The following is a 12,347-nucleotide window of genomic DNA, read 5'->3' as shown; positions in this document are numbered from 1 at the left end:
TCTGCTGAGATGCTGATAATGTAGTTGCCATCAGTAAAATTAGCCTTTCCCTTAATAAATGAAGTGAGTCTCTTCTCCCCACTCTATGTCACAAAGGATTAAGATTGCTTGTCCCTTGTTTTAATTGGAGATTTAAAAGATGTTTCCATCTAAATGCATTAGCACTGAGCTCCCCCATCTCCCCGAATTGTGCTTCCTGTTTGAAAAGCCCATTAAATGGTCTCCTTGCTGATTGGCTGGAAGCCTATGCAACTTCCTGGCTGTAGGCCATTAACACCCTGGCCGGAAGTGCTGACAGAAAGATGAAGGGATTTACACCCTCTGGTTTCTGTATTAAGAACAAGGACAAACAGTATGTGGTCTTGTCAGCGGATAATGCAATTTAAAGATATGATTTCTTTCTCCACAGGTGCATTTGTCTCTGAAAATTAGCAGTTCAGCTTGGTGTGAATAATAAGGCATCTTGTCTGATGAGTCTGAATCATATTAAAGTTCTGTATTCTGGACAAGCTTATGATTTATAAGACTATTACCATTTCTCTAAATGATGGAACTGGAGTCAGCTTATTTTTTTTGATCTAAATTCTCTGGTAACTTGAAAAGTTTAGTGGAAAGGACGTGTAGGAAAGGTGTTATGTTTTATAAAGGGAAACCACATATATATATAATAATGGTGAACATCTCCTGTTAATTATTTGAGTTAGTTAAGATAAAATTACTCTTTAGCAGCAAAGAACAATGCACTATGATAATATGATTGCTTTGCCCAAATTCAATACATATATGCAAAGATATATGTGAGGTAGATGTGTGTTATTCATACATAAATTCACTGGAAAGAGAGGTATGTGTATTTGACTATAGTTGTGCATATATAACTATACATACACACATATACCTACATATGGGTCTGCATCTGCATCTATGCACACGTATACAAACACTGCTCTTCAAAGCTTATGTTCTAGCGATGGAGCCATGCTTCTTCTTAAGAACTACTTCTCCATACTTTAAGACTTCTTTTTACATTCATAGGTCATAAGATCATAAACTTGGAAGTCGTTTTGTTTGTGCTTTTATAAAAAGTGTGTAAAGTACTCTGTTATTGAGGCTTAAAGCTACTCTAAAGGAATATTTCACTTCCAACTACATACACCTGTAACACACATCTGGCTCCCTTAGAAGCAGGGGGAATTTTTTAAAAAAATATATTTTATTGATTTTTTACAGAGAGGAAGGGAGAGAGATAGAGAGTCAGGAACATCGATGAGAGAGAAACATCTATCAGCTGCCTCCTGCACATCTCCTACTGGGGATGTGCCCGCAACCCAGGTACATGCCCTTGACCGGAATTGAACCTGGGACCTTTCAGTCCACAGGCCGACGCTCTATCCACTGAGCCAAACCGGTTTCGGCAGAAGCAGGGGGAGTTTTATCTCTGACTGCCCAGGCATGTCCTCTTCCACCTTCCTCCTTGGTTCAAGTATCAGACAATACAATTGGGCCAGGAGAAGGATTCTGCAACTAAAGAATTTTCATGAAGGATGCTTTACTCTTCTCCAATTTACTGACATTCTTCTACAGCAAAATAATGCCTAGGGACCAACTACACAAAAACATCAGTTGGACTAAATGATTAGTTCAGACTCTTGTGGTGGACATTGAGCCAGGTGAGTGTGAAACCCTTACCAAACTATGATCTTTGAGGCCAAATAATGTTTTTCCTCATGCATACCTCATTATGTCAGGTATATTTGCTTACTCTGGGTCAAGCTACCCCAAATTTTCATAATTCTTCAAAAAGTTTTGATTTTATCAAGTATTTCTCTAAAAAGAGAGAATACATGCCCTGGCCGGTTTGGATCAGTGGATGGGGCGTTGGCCTGCAGATTGAAGGTTCCCGGGTTCGATTCCGATCAAGGGCATGTACCTTGGTTGCGGGCACATCCCCTTTAGAGGGTGTGCAGGAGACAGCTGATCGATGTTTCTCTCTCATCGATGTTTCTAACTCTCTATCCCTCTCCCTTCCTCTCTGTAAAAAGTCAATAAAATTTTAAAAAAATAAAAAAAAGAGAATACAAAAATCACACAAGTTCAACAGTTAAGCAGAAATATTTTGGTGTTTCATTTTTATTGTGCGAATGCATAGCATGCAAATGTGTTTTATTAGCTTCAATTTTCTCCCAGTAGGAACTTCCAAATCCAAATTAAAATTAAATAGATTCACCAGAAGTCTTTAATCAAAGATATTATTTCTGCTGGATTTCTTGATTCTCATATTACAGATTGATTTCATGGGGGAGGAAATAGAAACTAAAATTCTGAGAGGAAAAAAACAGAATTCTTTTGCTATATTTGATGTGGCTCTTGGCTATTATCAAATTGAGTTTAATCAGTTATATACTGAAATACAGGTTTTGAGCTGACACTACTCTCTCTGCTGCCTCCTTCTATTGAAACTGTACTCCATTTAGGTTTCTCCTTTCTTTGGTCTCTGTCTACCAATTCTAAATATAGGACTCAGTGCATATTTACGACAGAAAAAAAGTCATTCATTGTTAGAGGATGTTGGTCCTTGGAACAAACTGAGAGTAAAAAATGTTGCGAGAGAACTTCATTAGTGCCCATTGGCCTGTGGACTGAAGGGTCCCAGGTTCGATTCCGGTCAAGGGCATGTACCTGGGTTGCGGGCACATCCCCAGTAGTACAGTTGCAATACGCATACATGATACAATAATTAACAAATAATAGAAGAATAAACACGTGTCTTATCCTCATAATAAAATATATTTTTAAAAAAATTAAAAAAAAATGTTGCGAGAGAACTTCAGTAGTGCCCTTTACTGCAATGCAAAGGCTAGACTTCATCCATATATACTCTGCCTTACACAGTGCCCAATAGAGGCTGGGTAAAAGTAGGTTTACAGTTGCAATATGCATACATGATACAATAATTAACAAATAATAGAAGAATAAACACATGTCTTATCCTCACAACTGTAAACCTACATTTGCCAAGCTCTGTCTGTATTCATTCAGTGTTACTGGTAATAAGAGAAACTGGCACTTAGTTTAAACATTGACAGGTAGAATATAATGTAGCCTTTTGGATAATATGCTAAATTAAAGGTTTGAAACAATCTTAACCCAATAGATTCTTGTTTTAATGACCTTTGAAACCAATAGGATAATCTCCTGCTAAGTGTTCGGGATATGGGCTTCCCTGTTAGTGGGTCTTTGACATGATTCATTCAGGAAACATGCTGGATGTGAATCTCCTACGATGCCATGCCCAGGCTGCCCTCATGGAGCTGTAGAACTTGTGTTGTCAAAGCACACGTGACATCTGATCAAATTAGAGACTGCCAGGCTCTCTCAGGCGGTAGAAAAAAGCGGTTGTAGAGATGGCTCAGTGCTTCCCCACCATGTAGGCTACCAGAGGCCCAAAGGCTATTATCAAAAAGGATGATTTGGAGAATCTTGAATTACTCTATGGACTTGAAGACCAAAAATCTAGCGAGGCTACTTGGTGAGGTTGTGACAGACCAGCATTTAAACTGGCTCTTGGTCACCCAGAGAGTATGGGGTCCCAAAATGATCACTTGGCTCCAAGTCGTAGGTCTAATCAGTCTTCAAGAATCTGGGAGAGTACCAGTTCGTTATAGCATTTAGATTGGACAAACCCCAAAGATGACTCTAAGAAAGACTCAGCTGATGACATATCTTCCTGACATTTATTTTTTTGGTTTTGCTTATGAGAGGAGTTCATTGTGTGCTCCTAGTGCCCCTACTCTTGCAGAGTTAGACAGACGGACTGCGGAATGTGCAGTTTTCCTCCTCCTGCCACACTTCTTCTATGACATCCTTTTGATGTTCAATTAATTGGCCACATGGATGGTTCTTGCAAGCTCACACACTGGACCAGGGTGGCTGTCACCCCCCAGGCACACTTACTAGACGTGTTTTGCCCCGCCACTTCCAAGCCACTGCTCTTCAGCCAACCACCGAGGAGTCTGTGATTTTCTCATGAAAATTAAAAAGCTAAAACTCAAACAAAACCTTTAAATAATAGAAAATGGAAATGGTAACTCTCAGAGGGACATAGAGACAGACATGTGCTTATAATGAATTCCCAGAATCCTTTATTGGTCTTCTGGCTACTAAGAGGTACCAAATCTAGAGAACTTCTCTTTGGATTAGCTCTATTCTCTTTCCTGGGGCTAATTTGAGAATTGAAAGGGGGAGCTGGGTAAACAAGGTCTGGCTTGGAAGGGACACAGCTTTCAGGCTTTCATTTGGAGCAAACAAGGCATTAACAGCAGCTCCCCCGGGGCAGTTGCTGTAAAATATCACCACGTTGCGGAATATGTAGAAGCCAGGCGTGTTTCCAACCCCAGAGTCTGTCCCCCAATTGATAAGTCTCCTTTTATTAAATGAATTTTAATTCCTTAATAATTAGACCTTCCATAGGAGGAGATGAGGATCCTGATAGTCTGGCAAAGAGGCTAGAGGGCAAAGCAGAAGAATGTGCCAATTCCAGATTAGAATTTCAAGGAAGGGATGGGCCCCCATTTGAGTGTGTGGGTGGAGAGAGGTCTCCCTGGTGGCGGAGTCTTGGCATAAACCTGGGCCTTGAAATGCTTTCCTTCCACTTTTGCTTAAAAAGCAAAAATAGTTTTGAATTAAATGATTCGGAGAGCACAGTGCATGTTGAAGATAGTCAAACTTTCCGACTGTCAGGATCGGATGGGAAGATTTCTCCTAGTCCGTGTGGTACATGGGTGGAGGGAGACTATTGTTCTTATGATTTTAATTCTAACACATTGGCTGTCCCTGCAGACTTAGCAGCTTTCATTCATTGCCATGGTGATATTTTACCCCATTTGTTTAGCATCACAAAGGAAAACCCAAATGAAAAATGTTTGCTGCTTTTGTCATTAACGTTTCCACTGCCCTAGTGACAGCCAACAGTGTGGTTGTCCCTTGCTCCTGAGGAAATACTCATTGGCCAGAACCTGATGGATGGCTGCGGCCTGTGCCCAGGCTGTCCCAGATGGGCGGGGGCTGGCTCTGAGACGCTGATAACTTTGTTCCTGGGGACAGTGATTTGAAGGGAGGATGGGGAAATCTCATTCTGCATGTACATCCTTGGTCCACAGTTTAAATTTATGGGGCTTAGATAAAACTGTCATGGATGCATTAGGCATAGGTTTGCTCTCCATGCCATCGCTTTTCCAATGAAAGGCTTGATGGGTTGCCATTTATGTAGCCTCAGCTGTTTGTTTTACTTTTCATGAAGAAATCCCTGTTTTCTCCCTCTCTCTCTGCCTCCCTAACTGTTGCTGTCTTTCCTAGAACCCCCATTGTTTAGGGTCTGGGATATTTGCCTAAACTAGTTAATTTACCAGTAATACATTTTTTCACCCAACATGTACTTGATGGAGAATTATATGCCATGTATATAATTCACAGTACAGAATAAAATAGACCCAGCCCTGTTTTTGTGAAATTTATAGATTAGCTGGGATGATGGCTAGCAAATTAATTTTCTAGTTAATTGGTTACAATGGAAATAAGTGCAACAAAGGAGATATACAGGAACAATTGGTTCTGTCTGTGTCTGAGGATGTGTCTCTGAGGAAGGGAGGGTTCCAATACTGTGTTGGTACTGTTAAACCCCAGGTATTCAAGCACTTTGTTATTGAAGAGCTGAAAATAAAATATTCTCTCCTTGCATGGGTAGTTAGTAAATGTTCTAGAAAAAGAATTGTGCTTATAGCTGTTTAACAAGCCTTGAGCAACATTTAACAAAATAACATATATAAATAGACACTAATATATGAATCCGTTTAGAGTTCAAATCAGTATTGGAGAATAACTGAAGGATCTCTTACAGAAATCAAAATAAACAGGGTGAGACCCATTTCTCTATGGTACGCTCATCATGGCTGTACATCGCCTTCTCATAGCGCCTAATGCTTACTATACAACTATAATCAGGAGAGTTGGCATCAATAAAATCTGAGGCTGAAGCTTAGACTTTGACTGACTGTTAGTCACTTATAAAATTTGAATTACAAGTATCTGTGTTTATCATTTCTAGGACAGGGGATAAACGGAGCTGCAATGTGTGTCTGACTTTTCCATATGTAAAACCGCATGTTCTTTTATGTGAATGGCTCCTGAACTGATCCTGATCCTCATTAATCCCTGGATGTGCAGATAGTGTGTAAACTGTAAGCTGGTTGACATGGGATGCTTCCAGCAAGTCCAGGTATTTCCAAATCTAAAGCAGGCATAGCATCCTGGGCCAGGCTAGTGTGAGGGCAGAGACCTTGACTACAAGTCATTCTTAAAAACAGCCTTTGACAAGGTCAACAATGAAAGACTTCCATGCCTGGCTGGTGTGGCTAAGTGGTTGAGCATTCACCTATGAACCAGGAGATCATGGTTTGATTCATGGTCAGGGCACATCCCCCAGGTTACGGGTTTGTACAGGAGGCAACCCATCAATGATTCTCTCATCATTGGTGTTTCTATTTCTCTCTCCCTCTCCCTTCCTCTCTGAAATCAATAATATAAAGACCTCCATGAAAGCACTAAAAACATGTTTGTGTGCTATTTTTAATAGTACAGTACTACAGGCTGAAGCTTGCCTATAAGACAATCTAGAGATAAAGTACTTATTCAATAACCATTTTTACCCAGTGCTGTGCTGATATACTTGGAGCAGGAGTGGGGAGGTACTGATATATAAAAGAAATTGCTCTTGAGATATTTTCTCTTAGGTTGGGGAAATAAGGTGTTTCAGGAAGTGTAATAATTCAGTCCCGAAGCTTACTTCCTGAAACATTCATGCATAATGTAAACCTTTGAATCAGTTTTGCTCCCATTTGAGTCCCATCTGTAATGTGAAGGCAGTAATACTGAAAGAGCTGTTGTGAGGAGTAAATGAGGCTGTTGATAAAGGAGTTTAGACTAGAGGAAAATATAACACTGAGGCCTTGTGCACACTCACCCAGCTGGTTAAATGGTAAAGCGGGTAGTGACCCCAAGTAATCTGGCACCTAGGAATGTGCATCCCCAAATGCCACAAAATATGCTGGAGAGCGAGGAGACGTATTCAAACATAATTATCAACATGTGCATGCCTGCAATGCTCGATTTAAATATTTAGAGTCACATCGAACCTCGATAAATATTGAAGTATTTCTTTCTTTTAGTAGATATTTGATATACTCTGTGTACATAAAATACCAAAAAATACACATATATAAACATATAAATAGTTATCGGACTTTTATTTATACACTCAACTGTGTCATGCTATCTGTGAGTGACATAGACATTCAGAGGGTTGAGAGATGATCTCTAGTAGCAAGCCTAGGGAAATGGACATTTTTTGACTCAATATCTTAAGAATGACTACAGTTTTGATAGGTAGATATATTAGGAGAGAGGGTATACCTCTTTGGAAGAAATATCATGAGAATTAAGTCAAGAGGAAGTCATGTTTAGAGCATAGGATGGTCCACTAGATTGGAGAATTATTTTGCAAGAGTTAGAGAGATGAGCCAAGACGGTACATTGTGCTAGATTCTTGGGTAACAGAATTAGGGTTATAAGACAATACTAAAAATGTTTTGGAGCATCAGAATTTCCTGAATGAAACAAAAACTTGGGTGATGTAGGAACACTGATTTTTTGACATTGTTTGAATGGATTTGGGTAAGAAAAGAGTAGGGATAGGAAGACCATTTGTGCTGTGATCACAGGGGTTCAGATGAGATCTAGTGAGCCTGAACCCGGCTGTTCTCATACACAGGCAGGCTCTTGTTGAGCAGGTAACTATTTTTCATGAGGATCTAGTTAAAATTATACCTTTATCTACCTATGGATGAAGCACAGGAATTGTTCGCATTGCATTAGAGCATTAAATGACTCTTCTGACGACACTGCATTTCATTCTTATGAGTTACAGTGAGTTTAGTGTTCATTACCGGGTGCTCATACTCATGCCGTGAAAATATAGTACTAACTTGATAGCCTATAACTTCTTCTCCTTTTAATACTATTGCTGGTTTGTACAACATTGGGAGATGTGAATGCTACAATTCAGCACAATATTGGGAGCATTAATTCTAGCCATATAGAGCCTCATAAACTTAGAATTGCTTTTTGATGTGCAGGGTTTCCTTTGTACATTCAAATAATCAATTATTTGAAGTTTTCAAACATTACATTGATAAATTTTAAATAGGCATTTCTGACCCCTGTTTATTAAGGTCTGAAATCAGCATAGAATGCATATTGAATAAGCATGTAGAATAGTATCTGATTAAGTTTATAATTAAGTTTATAATTAATATAATTAAATTTAATTATATTAATACACAATTTTGTGTCGTGTATGATTCTTTTAGCTAGAAGAAGTTTACAGAAAGGAACCAATTGTTGAGTATCATTTTGAATTACCCTTTCATTTTATGTTTTATTCTATTTCTAGAAATTTGCAAGTGAACATTTTGAATGCCACCAGCATTCAGATGTAAAATAGATATTTCGAGTTTTATCTAACATGCATAACTTATATAGGACCATACATCTGAATATGCAAAAGTATTCAGATATTTTCATAACTTACCGATGTTGTGTAAAATATGTAACTTGTATATGTAAGTACATTATTCCCAACTACATTTCCTTAGTTACAAAATTAAATGTTAGGGATGGAGACCACATTAAATTATGATGTCTTGACCTAGACCATTTTGCCTTTGCCCTTTTCACTCCAGCAAAATATTCATCATATTGTAGGGAAAGTTAGGTTTGTGAAAATCAATAAATCCAAAATAAAACCAACAGTATTTAAAATTGAATATAATGGAATTTATTATTGACTAAATATTGACTAAATAAAATTTAAACCTGAACCTAGCAAATTTTGAGTTAGTTAAAATAAATCTAAAAAATAAAAATTACATAAAATATGATCAGCAAAACTTAATGTGAACCCCAAATTGATATATGAATAAAACTTTATCTGAAATGCACATACAATGAAAAAATTTTGAGTAAGATTAAAATAAAAATAGAAATATTGTAATATAATTGTGAAGATTAGCACATGAGTCAATGAATTAGGATTATTTAATTGAGGTTACTCTAAAAATAAAGTTCATCTATCAGTAATGGCACAGTCCATATAATAATGTTTATTTGCAATTATAAAAATAGTTCTTATGGTCAAAGCTTTAGGGTCACAATTATCCATCTGTTCAAAAAAGGGGTTTCAGAGGGCAGGATTACAGCATCATCTACCCTTTCACATTATAACATCACGATGACGAAGGAGGCTTCTCTAGCAATGCTTGTGCTCAGGGACTGACAGTTGATTGGTTTATTTTTTTTTTCACTTTCCCCTACATTTTCTTTTTTAAATTCTTTATTGTCGAAATTATTACATATGTTTCCCCATTGACACCCCCCCTCCAGCTTTAGCATTTTTTCTCTACACCACAACCCTAACTGACAAATACGGATGCGTATTTGCCTTAAACCATTAGCCCATCGCAGTTTGTTCTCTGTTACTATAATGGGTGGTTAATATCGCCCATTTTTTTCTTGAAGCTGCCCTACGTTATGCCATGTGGCCAGTTCATCATAATCCCATATTTAATAGTTCTTTTTAAAAATGGGATGGTGGAATGAGCACAGGACCCGGATCAAAAAGAAGCAAGTCTCATTTGCAGTATTACCACGTAACCACTGGGAATTTGTGGAATTTCACTTTTCTGCGCCTTCATTTCCTGATGTATACAATGAGGATGATCTTGTCTGCTCTGTTTATTTCACAAGGCTGCTTTATTAACCAATCACAACAGAACAGTAAACTTCTAGAGATGAATGGCCACATCATTATCGGATTTTAGCCCCAGAAACTATTGCAGTGCCAGGCACATACTGTGGTAAAATGAGAAAGCAAATGAGATGAAATATGAGAAAATACTTTGTAAAATACAGTTTTCTATACACAATACAAATGCGATGACTTCTATTGGTGCTGTCGCATCTCCTCTGAAAGCTGTACCCTTCCTTGGCTTTTCCCACAGGACCTCTGAGGTTTCTCTCCCAGACGGAGTCTGTCACGGCCTTCATGGGAGACACCGTGTTACTCAAATGTGAAGTCATTGGGGAGCCCATGCCCACGATCCACTGGCAGAAGAACCAGCAGGACCTGGCTCCGGTCCCGGGCGACTCCCGGGTGGTGGTCTTGCCCTCTGGCGCCCTGCAGATCAGCAGACTTCAGCCTGGGGACACGGGGATCTACCGGTGCACAGCCCGCAATCCAGCCAGCTCCAGGACAGGAAATGAAGCCGAAGTCAGGATCTTATCAGGTACTGCAGTACTCTCTCTCTCTTTTTTAAATATATTCTTATTGAATTCAGAGAGGAAGGGAGAGGGAGTGGAGATGGAAACATCAATGATGAGAGAATCCTGCACACCCGACTCGTGGGATGGAGCCCACAACACGGGCATGTGGTCTGGTTGGGAATCAGACCATGACCTCCTGGTTCATAGGTCTATGCTCAGCCACTGAGCCCTGCCAACTGGGCTGATGGTGTTCTTTATTCTTTCTAGGATTATTCTCTAGAGTAGAATAAACAACCATTTTTCCTTTAACAAATAGTTTATATTTGTTTTAAGTTCCTTATTGTGTATTGGGGTTTTGTTTTATATTTTCTCTTTCGCTTCTTCTTTGAGCCATTAGATGAAGGTACGCCAAAAGCGTTTCCTATTTGTCTATGTCTTGTAGCTGAAGTTTCCAGAGAAACAGATATTTTCCTTATATTTGGCTACATTCATTCATTCAGTCATTCCATAAATATATGAGTGTTTCTTTGAGCAAAGCCCATTGCTAAGCATCTTTATGTATTTTTAAAATTTTTCTCTAGTAACATTTTTTAAACATGAAGGTGATGCTTAATGAGGTTAAGAATCTTCCCCAAGTTAACATTAAACATGTATTTACTCATCCATTCATCCACTTGTTTTTGAGAAGCATTGTGCTAAGTACTAGGGATATATAATGACTAAGACTGACATGGAACCTGGCTTATTAGAGTTCTGGGTGGCATGGACATATACATAATTACACTGAAGAGTGATTGATATTATGATGAGAAAAATTGTTCCTCTCCTCTTATCTCTTTTTCTCTTCTCTGGCAACTCTCTAAAACTCTAGGCTCATTCTCCTCTCCAAAATAATCAGAGATTGGATTGGCTATTCTCTAGGATCTTGTCTCTTCCGATTACTACTACTATTAAATACCTATGTAATATCTACTTTCTCATTTAGTCTCACTTGTAAGGTTTGGTTAGACTTGTGAGACTCACCAGAAAGGCACATACTTGAGAAACCATGACAGACTTCTATCAAAGTATTGATGTTGGCCCTTGTCGCTGCTCTCTGTGTGGAGTTATCACAAATCCTTCAGCTGTGTGGAAGGTCACACTCCTGTCATCCCAAAAGCAAACAGGGAGGCAGGGGAGAGTGGTGGGAGGAAGAGATCAACCAATGAACTCATATGCGTATATGCATAGCCCATAGATACAGACAATAGGGTGGTGAAGGCTTGCGGGGAGGGGGCAAAGGGCAATGGGGGAATAAAAAGGGACATGTAATACTTTCAACAATAGAGATTTATATTAAAAAGTGAACTGGCAATTTGATGAAAGTCGCAGGTTCTTTAATAAGGGCATATCTAAAGCCTCTTCTAATTCTTTTGTGTAATCTTTTCCCCATTATTCACAGAAATACTGACTTAAATGTGTCACTGACCATCAGCAACACTGTTACCTTCCATCTGCTAGGCAGTGAAAGATGCAAATTTAGCATTTATTCCAAAAACATACATGCATTTGTTTAGGTATCCATTATATACGTACAAATTTTAAATATTTATACTCACCTATCCTGAATAATGCATCTGTTAAGTCTATCACATGGGAGGCTTAGGTACACTACATAGAAAATTGGCAAGAATATGTTTGACTATCTTAATATGACTGAGAGGTTATTTCCCTGTAGTATGAAGGCATATAGTTGGACTAATTAAATATTAAATCTGAAATGGAAAGTTTTGAAAATCACGGAGATATTATCATCAAATCACCATTTACCTTTATTTGTTCACTTTGTAAATCCATGCAGGTTTGCATGGTAATCCATGGAGGTTTATTTAAAGCCAAATTTCATGTTGTTAATTTGGCTAAATCAAGAATATGTTGGTATACTTTGGAGGTGTCTGGTTTTTTCTTACCTGAATGGAAACTGAAAATTTTTG

Source organism: Myotis lucifugus, unplaced genomic scaffold, assembly GCF_000147115.1.
Source record: "Myotis lucifugus unplaced genomic scaffold, Myoluc2.0 scaffold_334, whole genome shotgun sequence".
In the NCBI taxonomy this organism is placed as follows: domain Eukaryota; kingdom Metazoa; phylum Chordata; class Mammalia; order Chiroptera; family Vespertilionidae; genus Myotis; species Myotis lucifugus.
This window is presented reverse-complemented; position numbering follows the sequence as displayed.